Below are 11,180 nucleotides of genomic sequence, written 5' to 3'. Positions count from 1 at the left end.
AAAACCCTTTCAATGTTTCTAAAATAATACTAAAAGAGCATCTGATTAAACAAGAGCAATTTTAAGAATTATATATTTATTTGAATAATAAGCTTACATCTGAGCTGCAATTTTGGGAATGCAGATTTTTAACATGGATCACAAAAAACATGCACAAAAAAAGTACTAGTGCAAAGGACAAAACAGTGCTAAGAATTAGAATAAATATAGCTCTTGCTTTTAAGAAAAAAGGCCTGAAATCACTATACAAAATATAAAATGTATTAAACACTACCATCCATAGAACAGTCTTTATTATTAATTATGTTTAAAATTATTTGCATAATTATATATTGAATTGTAAATGAGTGTTATACACGAACCTTCTTTTGGAAGGGAATTCTTTGTTGCATTATGAAATGTCTAATTACATTACATTGTAAAAAGTATCCTTTTTTGCTATTGATAAAGAAAACCATTAGTGTTATTACTGTAAATATGAGGAAGGCTACAAAAAAAGAAATACAATTTCATTTTTCAAAATGTTTTTCATGCAGTGAAGTACTTGCCGTGTTGAACCGAATTCTGTACTGTAGAATGTCCTGGGTATAAGACGCTCTTGAATGACAAGACAAGGCTTTTCAATTCAAAGACTAGAAGTAATCACATAACCCTCTTATGACTGGTATACTGTCATGTGCCACTTACCAATGCTGTCTTTCCAGAAAACCATTCAAGATACTTAAAAAACCATAAGACTTACCTGATAAACATACATAAAATGAAAAGACATCAACTGCTATTTGACATTGCTATTGGTAATGTCTGTCCTACGTGAAAACACTTTTAAAAAGAGAGCACCTATGTGCAAGAGATAAGTGTCTAGAGATTCAAAATGAATCAACAGTATCTGGTAACAATATAATTCTCAACTGAGAAGCTGACTCAAGATTAGGTGCAATTTCAGTTAATGTAACAGGAAAAACAGACAATGGATTTTATTTTGTTAATTGTATCCACTCACAAATTGACCTAGGGTCACCAGATGTGTAGACACCATGAGATTTTTGTTGTTTATAGTCTTTAATTGAAGTGATGATAAAGGAAATAGATCTATTTTAAAACAAAACCAAATAGCTATTTCTGTCTAGATTAAGAAGTGGCCCCAGGTGTGGGATTCACATTTTGAGTGGCTATTTGGGTAACCTCAGTGATCCAGGGTTGGTCTATGATTCCAGCTGCATGGTTGCCCTTCTCAACAATCCCAGTAATCCATCCTTGGTGGCCTCCACCGCATTTGGGGTAGTTTATCTCTGCACAGAGCCAAGCTGCTTGCTCATGTGGTAAACAGATCAGAATGCCTCCTGCTGTCTCTGGACATGTTCCGTGCATGAGGCTGAACATGTTGCTACAGGCATTGCTCATCACAGTCATCTTGGCCAGCACAGGAGCCATTGTGAATGACAAAAAATCCATTCTTCTGCTGCTTGGTCAGGTTCTGTGCATGGCCCCAAATCCTAATGCCCATGATGTCTGTGGCTGCTTGGGCACTGAACGTGTGCACGATGAAGCTTTCCTGTTGAACTTTTCACCGTGTTCATTATTGCTGCTTGGTATGTCAACTCTACATCTTCGTGGGTGACCACTAGTTTAATTTTATTTCATTTTTTCAGGAATATCCAGCCACTGCTATTTGACACAAGTGTCAGTGGTGCACAGCCACTGCTATCTGTGGCCCCAGGGGTTTTGTGAACTCTGGTACATCCCTTCCCTGGCACTGTATTGTCTGGCATGATAAATTCATTGGCCTGTAGTTGTAGTGACTCCTCCCAAAACAATCCAGGAGGGTAGCACTGTTTGGCCACTCGTTACAGACGTTCCTGCTTCCTCAGCTTCGTCTTTAAAACCCTGTATAATCAGGGGCATCACTTTATCCCTCTCCCTGTCAGTAGTTCCATCATTGATGAAAGAAAACATATATTCAGATTGATGTTTAGTTCAGAAAATGTTTCTTTTATTGTATCTTTGGACATTTTTTCTTTTATTGTTCTGTTTCCTTTTACTTCAATAACGCCTATTATATGTATACTGGATCTCATGTTCTGCATATATTGTCCTTCTTAAACTTATGAATTCTTTTTCCAATTTCATGTTTCTCATTTTGGTTGTTCAAAGCCTGTCTCAAATGTCCCTTGGCTGTTTGCAGCAGGTTCAATTCTACTTCTTACTGACTATAAATTGTTTTCATTTCCATGATTTTTTATTATGCCTTCCATTTATTTACTGATATCTGCCAGCTTGGTATTCATTTCCTTACTACACCTTATATTTCTTTTTTCGATTTGTTTGTCTTTCATTTATATTCTGATTTCAATGAGGTCATACTTTCTATAATTTATAGAATATCATAAAAAGTCTTTTAAATGTTCCCCTGCTTCCTGGTATGACCTTGAAGAGCAGTCTTTACATGCCTTCTGTTTGTTATATAATTTTCCTTCTTTTTACTTGTTGTCTATACTGAACCCTAATGGATTATAAATTATATTTGTGGTGCTTATTTTGGGGCTAGCTGTTGGAGCAGATATGATACAGGCTGGAGAAGTGAAGTGAAGTGAACCAGCAGAAAGGCAGTTTCATCCAGGCTTGTTGTTTCTAAGCGCCTCGCCAACTCTGCCCCAGGGTGTGTGTGCTCTGTGCTCTCAGAGGAGGCCAGCAGCCCCTTGAGGAGGCGGAATCTCTGTGCCAAGTTGTTTAGTCCTGTATGTCACAAGTCTCTCTCTCCCTCTTTCCTTCCTCTTTCTTACTCTCTCTCCCTTCAGTATTTTATGTGTTTATTTTCCTTCAGCTGATCATTAGAGGTAGCTGCAAGGCAAAAAACCTACCCAGGCCACCCCAGAATCTGGCCCCTTGAGTAGATAGATGCCTACAGATCTCCTCATTTGTTCCTCTTCCCTAAACCTTACAGGGGTGAGAATTCAGTGCTGGGTCAATAGCTCCCTCAAACCCTTGACCTTGCTCTCCTAAATAAAGGAATCGTACTTTGGACACTTCAAGTCCTTGCTACATAACGTCAAAGGTTTTCTGTCAAATGAGAACATAAAGGTACATATTATCATGTTTTATCCTTGTGTCTTCCGTAAACGATATAAGTTTAACATATGGATTGTGGATATTTTCTAACTTTAATGAAGACAGAACTCTTTCTCTCTCATTGTGGTGTTTTCACTTGGTGGTATATGTGTCTTTATTTCACCATTTCTAACCATATGTCTTTCTAAAGTTTAAAATATGTTTTTCTAAGTCAAGTGGGGTAGCACGTGCCTGTAGTCCCAGATACTTGGCAGGCTGAGGCAGGAGGATCACTTGAGCCCAGAAGTTCGAGTCCAGAAACATAGTGAGATCCCTCTCTTAATGAACAACAGAAAAGAGAAGATACGTAAGTTTTCCTAATTTTAGGAGTAAAATACTCTCTATAAGAAACTTGGAAAAAAATTAAAATATAGAGCTAAATAAATAAATATGTGAATAAACAAATAAATAACATGACCCATTACCTACCGCCTAGATCAGCTAACTTTTATTTCTTCAGTGAATGTCCATGGCCTTCTAAAGTCGTAAAAGCCCTGTAGACAGGAAACCTATTCAATTTTCTTTACTCAAATATCTAATTGTTCACCTGATGACAATAAAAACACAAAATACAGCCAATTTCAAAAGTGATTAATTGATAAACCAAGAAATATTGATTAAGACTATTAGTTGGCGATATAATAATTATTAATAAAAACAAATAAAAAAGACAAAAGTAGTTGCCTTGTGTGAGGAAGTGGGGAAGAGGTAATGTGAGATTGCTTTTCAACTTAAGCTTTTCTTTATTATTTAATATTTTCTAACCATGTAAATGGGTTACTTTGAGATAAAAATCATTCATTAAAAATAAGAAATCAAAATAAATTGCATGTTACTGAAAATATGAGTTTTTCTGCCAAATTTTTACGTTTTGTGAAGTGATTCTCTTATCATAGTCTTTAATTTTCGACCATTATGAAATAGGAATTAAATAAGGAATAATACTTAGATCTCTGTTTTGGTTATGTATTTAAACATCACATTTCTTGACTACTGACACACAGTGCCTTATTTCTCTAATGCTTTCTGATTCTTTGAGTTCTACATGACATGCCTTATGTCTTATGTCTTCGGTTATATGAGCAAAAATAAACACATTTGTCATGGGATCATGTATATTTCATTGTCTCTTTCTTATAGACTCTGTTAGGGGAACACAGAAAGCATCCTCATGCCCCCCTGGTGTTCCTGTTTCTGGTTTTGTAACTCAGCTTTCAGAATATTCCTACTACTTCTCTCAGCAGTCATAGGAAGCAAGCCCTTGTCCTGCTCCTTGTCACCCAGTTGGAAGACTCCTGACTTAGGTGGGGAGAAGAAAGAGGGAAGTAACACAGTTTCCAGGTCCAGATGTCAGATGAGCTTTTGAATCTCCTTGGACCAAATTTTTCTCATCCACGCATCCAGGGTGTCAGACTGAGTAACTGGGAAGGTTTATTTGGAATCTAAAATGTTCAGATTCCACAAAAGGGTGGGATAATATCATTTGTATCACATACTCCTTACCATCTAAGCAGTGATATCAGACGAGTCAAGGCCTCTATCTCATACCTCTGGTTGCCAAATGCCTATAGGAGTTCACACAGATGTGCCCCTATGGAGTACTTGAAATGAGGGGGACAAGTGGACCTGGGTTTCACTGAAAAGGGAAAATGCAGAAGCAAATGATTTGGCTACTATCACATTTTGAAATATAAAGATGTGAGAGTACGTGGGTGTTGCTGGAGTTAGAAAAATAGATGAGTGTTAGCTCACAAATCCAATCGCTTTAAATACCTGGAGAGACTCCAAGCTTCCTGCAAACAAAACAAAACAAAACAAAACCACTTTCTTAACCTCCCCTTCATTTCACGAGCATCATAATTAGAGCAAGGCATGCATAATAAGGAGCCCTGTAAGGTCAGATCAATCAGAAAAGTGGAGAAATGTAATCCCCTAGTCCCTACAAATACTGTGGCAGGAGGCTGAGGCCATCTTTCCACAGGTTTAGAGAATTCATTTATTCTTTTGATCAGAATTTTAAGTTCAAAGGATTCCAAAAGCAAAATAAAAGAAGAAAAAAAAAAAACCCTTGGGATTTGCATTACATTTGTTTTGTATGCTTTATTGATTTTATTTTGTTCTTTCACAAACCATTTGAGGCAGGCACAAGAAGGATCACTTCCCCCATTTCACAGCTGGGGTAGCTGAGGCACCGAAAGAGTGCATGACTTGTTCAATATCACATAGAGATTTTTCAAAGGCAGGACTGAAACCTGAGGTTTCTGACTCTTTGGCAATTTCTCCTGCCTGCTCACTTTGTTGCTTCTCAAGGTCTTTCACACAGGTGGCTCAGGAGGTAATATATATAAGTGCACTGTGTGGGACCTAGCAGAGAGTAGATGCTCAGGAAATGGTAGCTACTCCCTTAGTTTTAGCCACTCTGTTTTAGGCCCTACATTCTATAGTTCAGGACCTTGTTTGGTAAAGTTTTTCTTAACGATCCCTGCCATGAAGAATGAAAAATTAGACTTACCAAGCGCTGTATTTGGAAAACATGTGGGTTATGAAGTCTGCAAAATTTGCACCCAGGGCTAGCGCAACTAACTCATTCTCACTTTGCCAGCCTTTTGCTCTTTCTTCCTATTTCAGTAAAACTTCTGTCAAGTATATTCAAACAAGATACGACTACTGGCATTAACATTAGTGAAATGTGTTAAGATTTGTCTTTCTAAGTAAATGAGAGAGCTCTAGTCATGATTTTGCATTGCTGGAATTTGCAGATAGTTGAAAATCAGCCTCTAGTCGTGTATGCTCTCTATGCAGGGCACATGTTTGTTTTATTTTCTCTTTTTTTCCTCAGTTATTTTATGTTGGCTTTGAGGCTCAGGAGTCATAACACTATTGCATGATTAATTTTGTGCCTCTATTATCATTGAGTTTTTGTGAAATTAACTGTGCTGTTTCCTTCCTAGTAATGTCCTCCAATGAATATTTTATTTCTCTCAGTGGCTGTGTGGTCTGCCTTGCTTGATATTTTGAGGTACTTTTGCAAATAACAAGAGCCTCTGCCCCTCAGAGTACTGTGCCTTTGTAGGCAATCCAGAAGTCAGCCAAGAAAGCTCTCCCTTTAAGAGCACAGAACATGTCCAATTTTTGTCCCCACAGGAAAGGAACAAGACTTCCCTGACCTCCCGAAAGCCATCAATTAGAAATCACAATAGCATCAGTACAGAAAAGGGGACATAATTGCATCTCGCCATCATGGAGATGTGTTACCAGGCCAATCGAGTCCCATGTTTATCGGAGACTACAGAGAATTGCACGGGTTTCCTATTTATTCTCCCCTGAGCACAGAGGTGGCTCTTGAATATTCGATATAGACCCTCTCCTGGCAGCTCCAAGCCTCGTGCAGCTGCCTGTTTTTCTAAGGAGGGCATAAGTTCAGGGACAAGAAAAAAAAATGCTGAAGGAGTGACAGGTGCAGGTGCAAGGCAAGAGAAAGGGAAAAAAATGGAGCAGCTACTGATTGCCAGACAATGTGCTTGGTGCTTTAAAAAATTACCTCTTTAATTGTCACAATCACCTGGTAATGGGGTTATGATCCCCAGTCTACATATAAGACCTCTGGAGCTCAGAGAGGTTAAGTAACTTGTCTAAGGAGCCTAGTGTCCAGCATTCAAATATTTGTTAAGTCAATCATGAATAAATAAATGTTATACAGCCAATGCAAGGAGTGAATGAAGAGAGCCCCTTTTAACTCTATTTTATAGGAATAAATATTCTCTGTGGCAGTGGGAAGACCTAGCAGACTGGGCATGGGAGCTTATATTTGCTGGCAAGATAAGGACAGTGGTGTGTCTCTGCTTTCCTGGTGTGCACTCTGTAGTCTGTAGTCTTTGTACGAAGTCCCAAGTGATGGCTCTGGCCACTCCATGTCCCACTGCATCCTTGATTTGCCAGAGTCATCAAGAGGTCCCCAGCATTAGCTGAGCTAGTGGATGTGATGTAGTTGTACATAATCCTGTGTATGTACTGGAAGAACTGGAAACAACCATCAAGGTCCTAAAAATTTTCTGCCTTTTGGGGCACTTGGAAGTAAGGTAAAGAATGAAGCACTTTGAGGTTAGACAACGAACACGGTTTTCACATGTAAGTGACACAGGGTGTGCCCTGCAATCCTGCTCATAAACTCATTTCTTTTTTCAGGCCCTGTTTCTACTAGATCTTGTGATTTTCCAATTGTGCTGAGAGCAAATTTTATACCCCCTTTGAAATAATTTTGTTTCTGCATTCAAAACTTCTGTTATTATGATGGTCTGGAGGGCAAGCTACAGAAAATGCTTTCTTCCCCATGAATTAAATGTTCTTAGGCAAGAGGAAAGAGGGTGTGAGATTGTCGTGCCTGCTTGAAAGCAGGCGAGTATCTTCAGCATCCATATCAAAGCCTTCGGTGCTCACGGTGACATTAATAATAAATGACGAATTTCTTGCAGGCTTTCAATTCAGCAACATTGCTTTTCCTGTGGTTAGGTCAGTCCCAGTGTGTTTGGCTCTAGTATTTCAGAAGTCTCCTGTCAAACAAATGCAAAAAGAATTAGCAGTGTGCAATGGTTTTGCTTTGCTCACCATAAACTGCCTTTTAGCTTAAAAAGAAATAGAGGTACGGTTTTTCAAGTGAATCTTGGTTACAAAAGCTTCTCTGAGGATTACTAATCTAAGTAACTGCTAGAGTGGTCTTGAGTCCTCTTTTCTGATATTCATGGGCCAATTAGATGGAACTAGGAGACAGAAATTGGGCTAGTTACCCAAGGTGGGACTAGAAACAGGGTTGGTGGGCTTCATCTCTCTGCCATAGCAGGGGGCAGTTGGAAAACAAAACAAAACAAACCAAACAAAACTTCCACTAATTTCTCTCCATCCCCACTGGTCCTGCCAAACCACCACTCTTAACTCTCGAATGACCATGCAGAAATCTAACTGCTCTTTCTGCTTACCCTTTCTGCTCCAATTTAGAAAGCCATGGTGAGCTTTTGAAACAAATGCTAACTTAATCAATTGACTCCCTGGTTGAAACCTTCCAATGACTTTCCATTGCACTTGGCATAAAATCCAAAAGCCCACCATGGCTCCTAAGGGGCCCAGCAGTATCCCCGGTCTCATGTCTGTGGCTCTCCTGCTCCATTACTTACTGTTATCTAGCCATGCTGAACTTCAGAAAACCCTGGGACTCAGCAAGTTCTTCCCCCTGCTGCAGCCTCTGCACGTGCTAGCTCACACCTCTGCCTTCACAGTCTTCCTTGGTCTCTGTCTCACCTCTACTTTCCCTTCAGGTCTCAGTTTAAAGCTGCATCCCCAGAAAGTCTCCCCTGATTAAAATAAAAATATACATTCATACTTAGAACTTAAGATGAGGACTGTTGCTAGTGTATATTTTACTTGTGATGATTTTTTTAAAGCCTGGCTTCCCACTGGTTTATAAACTCAGTTAGGCAAGAATCAAGGCTGTTTTATATACCACTATATCCTTAGCCCCTACCAGAGTGCCTGACGCTTAAGAGGTGTTATAAATATTTATTGAATGAATAAAAAAGTGGCATCTTGTGCCATCTGTCAATTTTACTTACCTTTATTTTTAAAGCCACTGTTTGGGATACCCAATTTCAGCCCTCAGATAAACGGGCACAGCCTTGCTGGGTGTTCATACTGCTCGGTGGGTTTGCTGGCTGCTGCCCCACTGCTGAGCATCTATTTCATGTCCTTACCCGGGTTCAGCCCTTGCAACCTGACCTCAGACCCATTGTTCTAAATTTGATCTCTGATCGCCCTGTCTAGTAGTCCGAGCCTGTGCTCAAAGCCTGCTTTAATGAAAGCTTTCAAAAATCCTCAATTCTAAAAATCTGTAGTGTCCTGATAGCTCTCTCTGTAGAATAGCTGTAACTCTTTGTATACAGCTCCATGAGAGTCAGCCCAAGCCTAATTCAACTTCCTGTCTTGGCCTATATAATGTTGAAGACTAAGTGGAAATATTTATAAATTAATCAACATTGAAAATATAATGTTTGTTGCAATTGACAAGAAGTCAGGCCTCTGGAATTTCCTAAAGCCATAGAACTTAAGAATGTAAAATGACATACTTTGGGAATAAAAGTATAAATAGAAGTCTGATAGATATACCAACTGTGCCTTCATCTAACATTCCCCTTACTGCTACTGTTGTGTGAAGTCAAGAGTAATCCCATTTTTTATAGAGATAACTTTCCAAATTCCATGAAGACGTCTCATATATTTTATTATACCATGTTTTATTTTATTTTGATGAGAACACAACATGAGATCTATCCTCGACAAATATATAAGTTGAGTTGACTATAGGTACAATGTTGTACAGCAGATGTCTAGAGGTCATTCATGTAGTTTGAGACTTTTTATCCATTGATTAGTGACTCTCCATTTTCTTCTCTTCCCAGGCCTTTGTCACCAATATTCCACTCTTAGATTCTATTAATTTAACCATTTGAGACACTTCATGTAAGTGAAATCATGCACAATTGGTATTCTTGTGACTGGTTTATTTTACTTAGCGGAATATTCTCAAGGTTCATCCATGTTGTTGCACATAGCAGAATTTCCTTCCTTTTCTAAGGCTGCACAGTGTTCCATTGTATGTATATACAATATTTTCTTTGTCCATTCATTCATCAGGGTTTTCACATCTTGCCTATTCTAGATTGTGTTACAATGAATATGGGCGTGTCAATGTCTCTTCGAGATTCTGATTGCAATTATTCTGTAGAAATACCCAGAGGTAGGATTTGTGAAAACTTAAAACATCTTACCCTTGACTTTCCAGACTTCTCACTTGACGCTGACTCTCTGGAGGAGTGCAACTGCATTTATTCCCGACGTGTCTTACAAATTCTGTAGCATGTTTAATATGCATACTCATCAAATATACTGATTTTGTGGCAAAGAATTCATCAAAATCCCAGTGCATCTAAGGAAAGGGACAATGATGCAGAACATCCAAGAATACTATTCAATATATTTTCCTTTAAAACAAAAACAAAACAGTCCTCAACCTCTCACTAATAAATGCTATGTGCCTGATAGGAAAAGGCTCTCGGGGCTGGGTACAGTGACTCACGCCTGTAATCTCAGCACTTTGGGAGGCCAAGGCAGGCGAATCACTTGAGATCAGGAGTTTGAGACTAACCTGGCCAACATGGTTGAAACCCCATCTCTACTAAAAATATAAAAATTAGCCAGGCATGGTGGCGTATACCTGTAGTCCCAGCTACTCAAGAGGCTGAGGTGGGAGAATCACTTGAACCTGGGAGGTGGAGGTTGTAGTGAGCTGAGATTGAGCCATTGAATTTGAGCCTGGGCTACAGAATGAGACTCTGTCTCAAAAAAAAAAAAAAAAAAAAAAGACTCTGGCTCACCTGATGGCATTTTTTTTTCATCACTGTAAACAAAATATCAGTGAAAGGTTGAGTCTGTCTATGCCTTCCCTCTCAGCAATTTACAAAAAAAAATTTCTTGATTTGATCATTAGAGTTTAAACTATTGAACTGAAGACACATGCTCTTTGAACAGATACTGAAAAGAGACTGATCAGAAATTCTCATGAGACCAAAACTTGATACACTGATGATTATAGCTTCTCTTATCTGTCAGAGTCTTTGGAAGAAAATATGGCTCTAGATTTTCTGAAGATGCATCCAGCGTACACCAGGAAGCAGACTTTGGGCAATCGTTTCCTTGGGTGATCTTCCAGTTTATTAAAAAGTAAATCATTTTTGAGTTTTGCTTTGTAAACTGAACTTTGCCAAACAAGGGTATTGAAGTGATGCATAACTGAACACTTAAGTCTCTGTTCATTTTTGGGATTCAGTAACTATTATTTTGAAAACAAACCAACTTAAACAATATTAGCCCTACCCAAAATGAGATTATGTTAAAATAAAATTCTTCTTTTTCTAAATCTACCTGAAAAAAGTCAGTGTGGAGAATTATTAGAAAAAAATTAGTGTAGAGACTGAGTTTTTTTTTTCCACTGGAGTCAAGCTCTGAATGCATTGAGAATCTCAGGA

General features: G+C 38.6%; 1 pseudogene; it reads right to left on the bottom strand.

Moving 5' to 3' along the window:
• Positions 1-1,131: 1,131 nt before the first annotated feature.
• LOC100425160 (selenide, water dikinase 1 pseudogene) lies at positions 1,132-1,956 on the bottom strand (annotated as a pseudogene).
• Between the last annotated feature and the right edge of the window lie 9,224 nt (positions 1,957-11,180).

The sequence above is a fragment of the Macaca mulatta genome, chromosome 12 (genome assembly GCF_049350105.2).
Source record: "Macaca mulatta isolate MMU2019108-1 chromosome 12, T2T-MMU8v2.0, whole genome shotgun sequence".
Classification (NCBI taxonomy): domain Eukaryota; kingdom Metazoa; phylum Chordata; class Mammalia; order Primates; family Cercopithecidae; genus Macaca; species Macaca mulatta.
The sequence above is the reverse complement of the archived record's forward strand: the minus strand, read 5'-3'. Positions and strand labels throughout refer to the sequence as shown.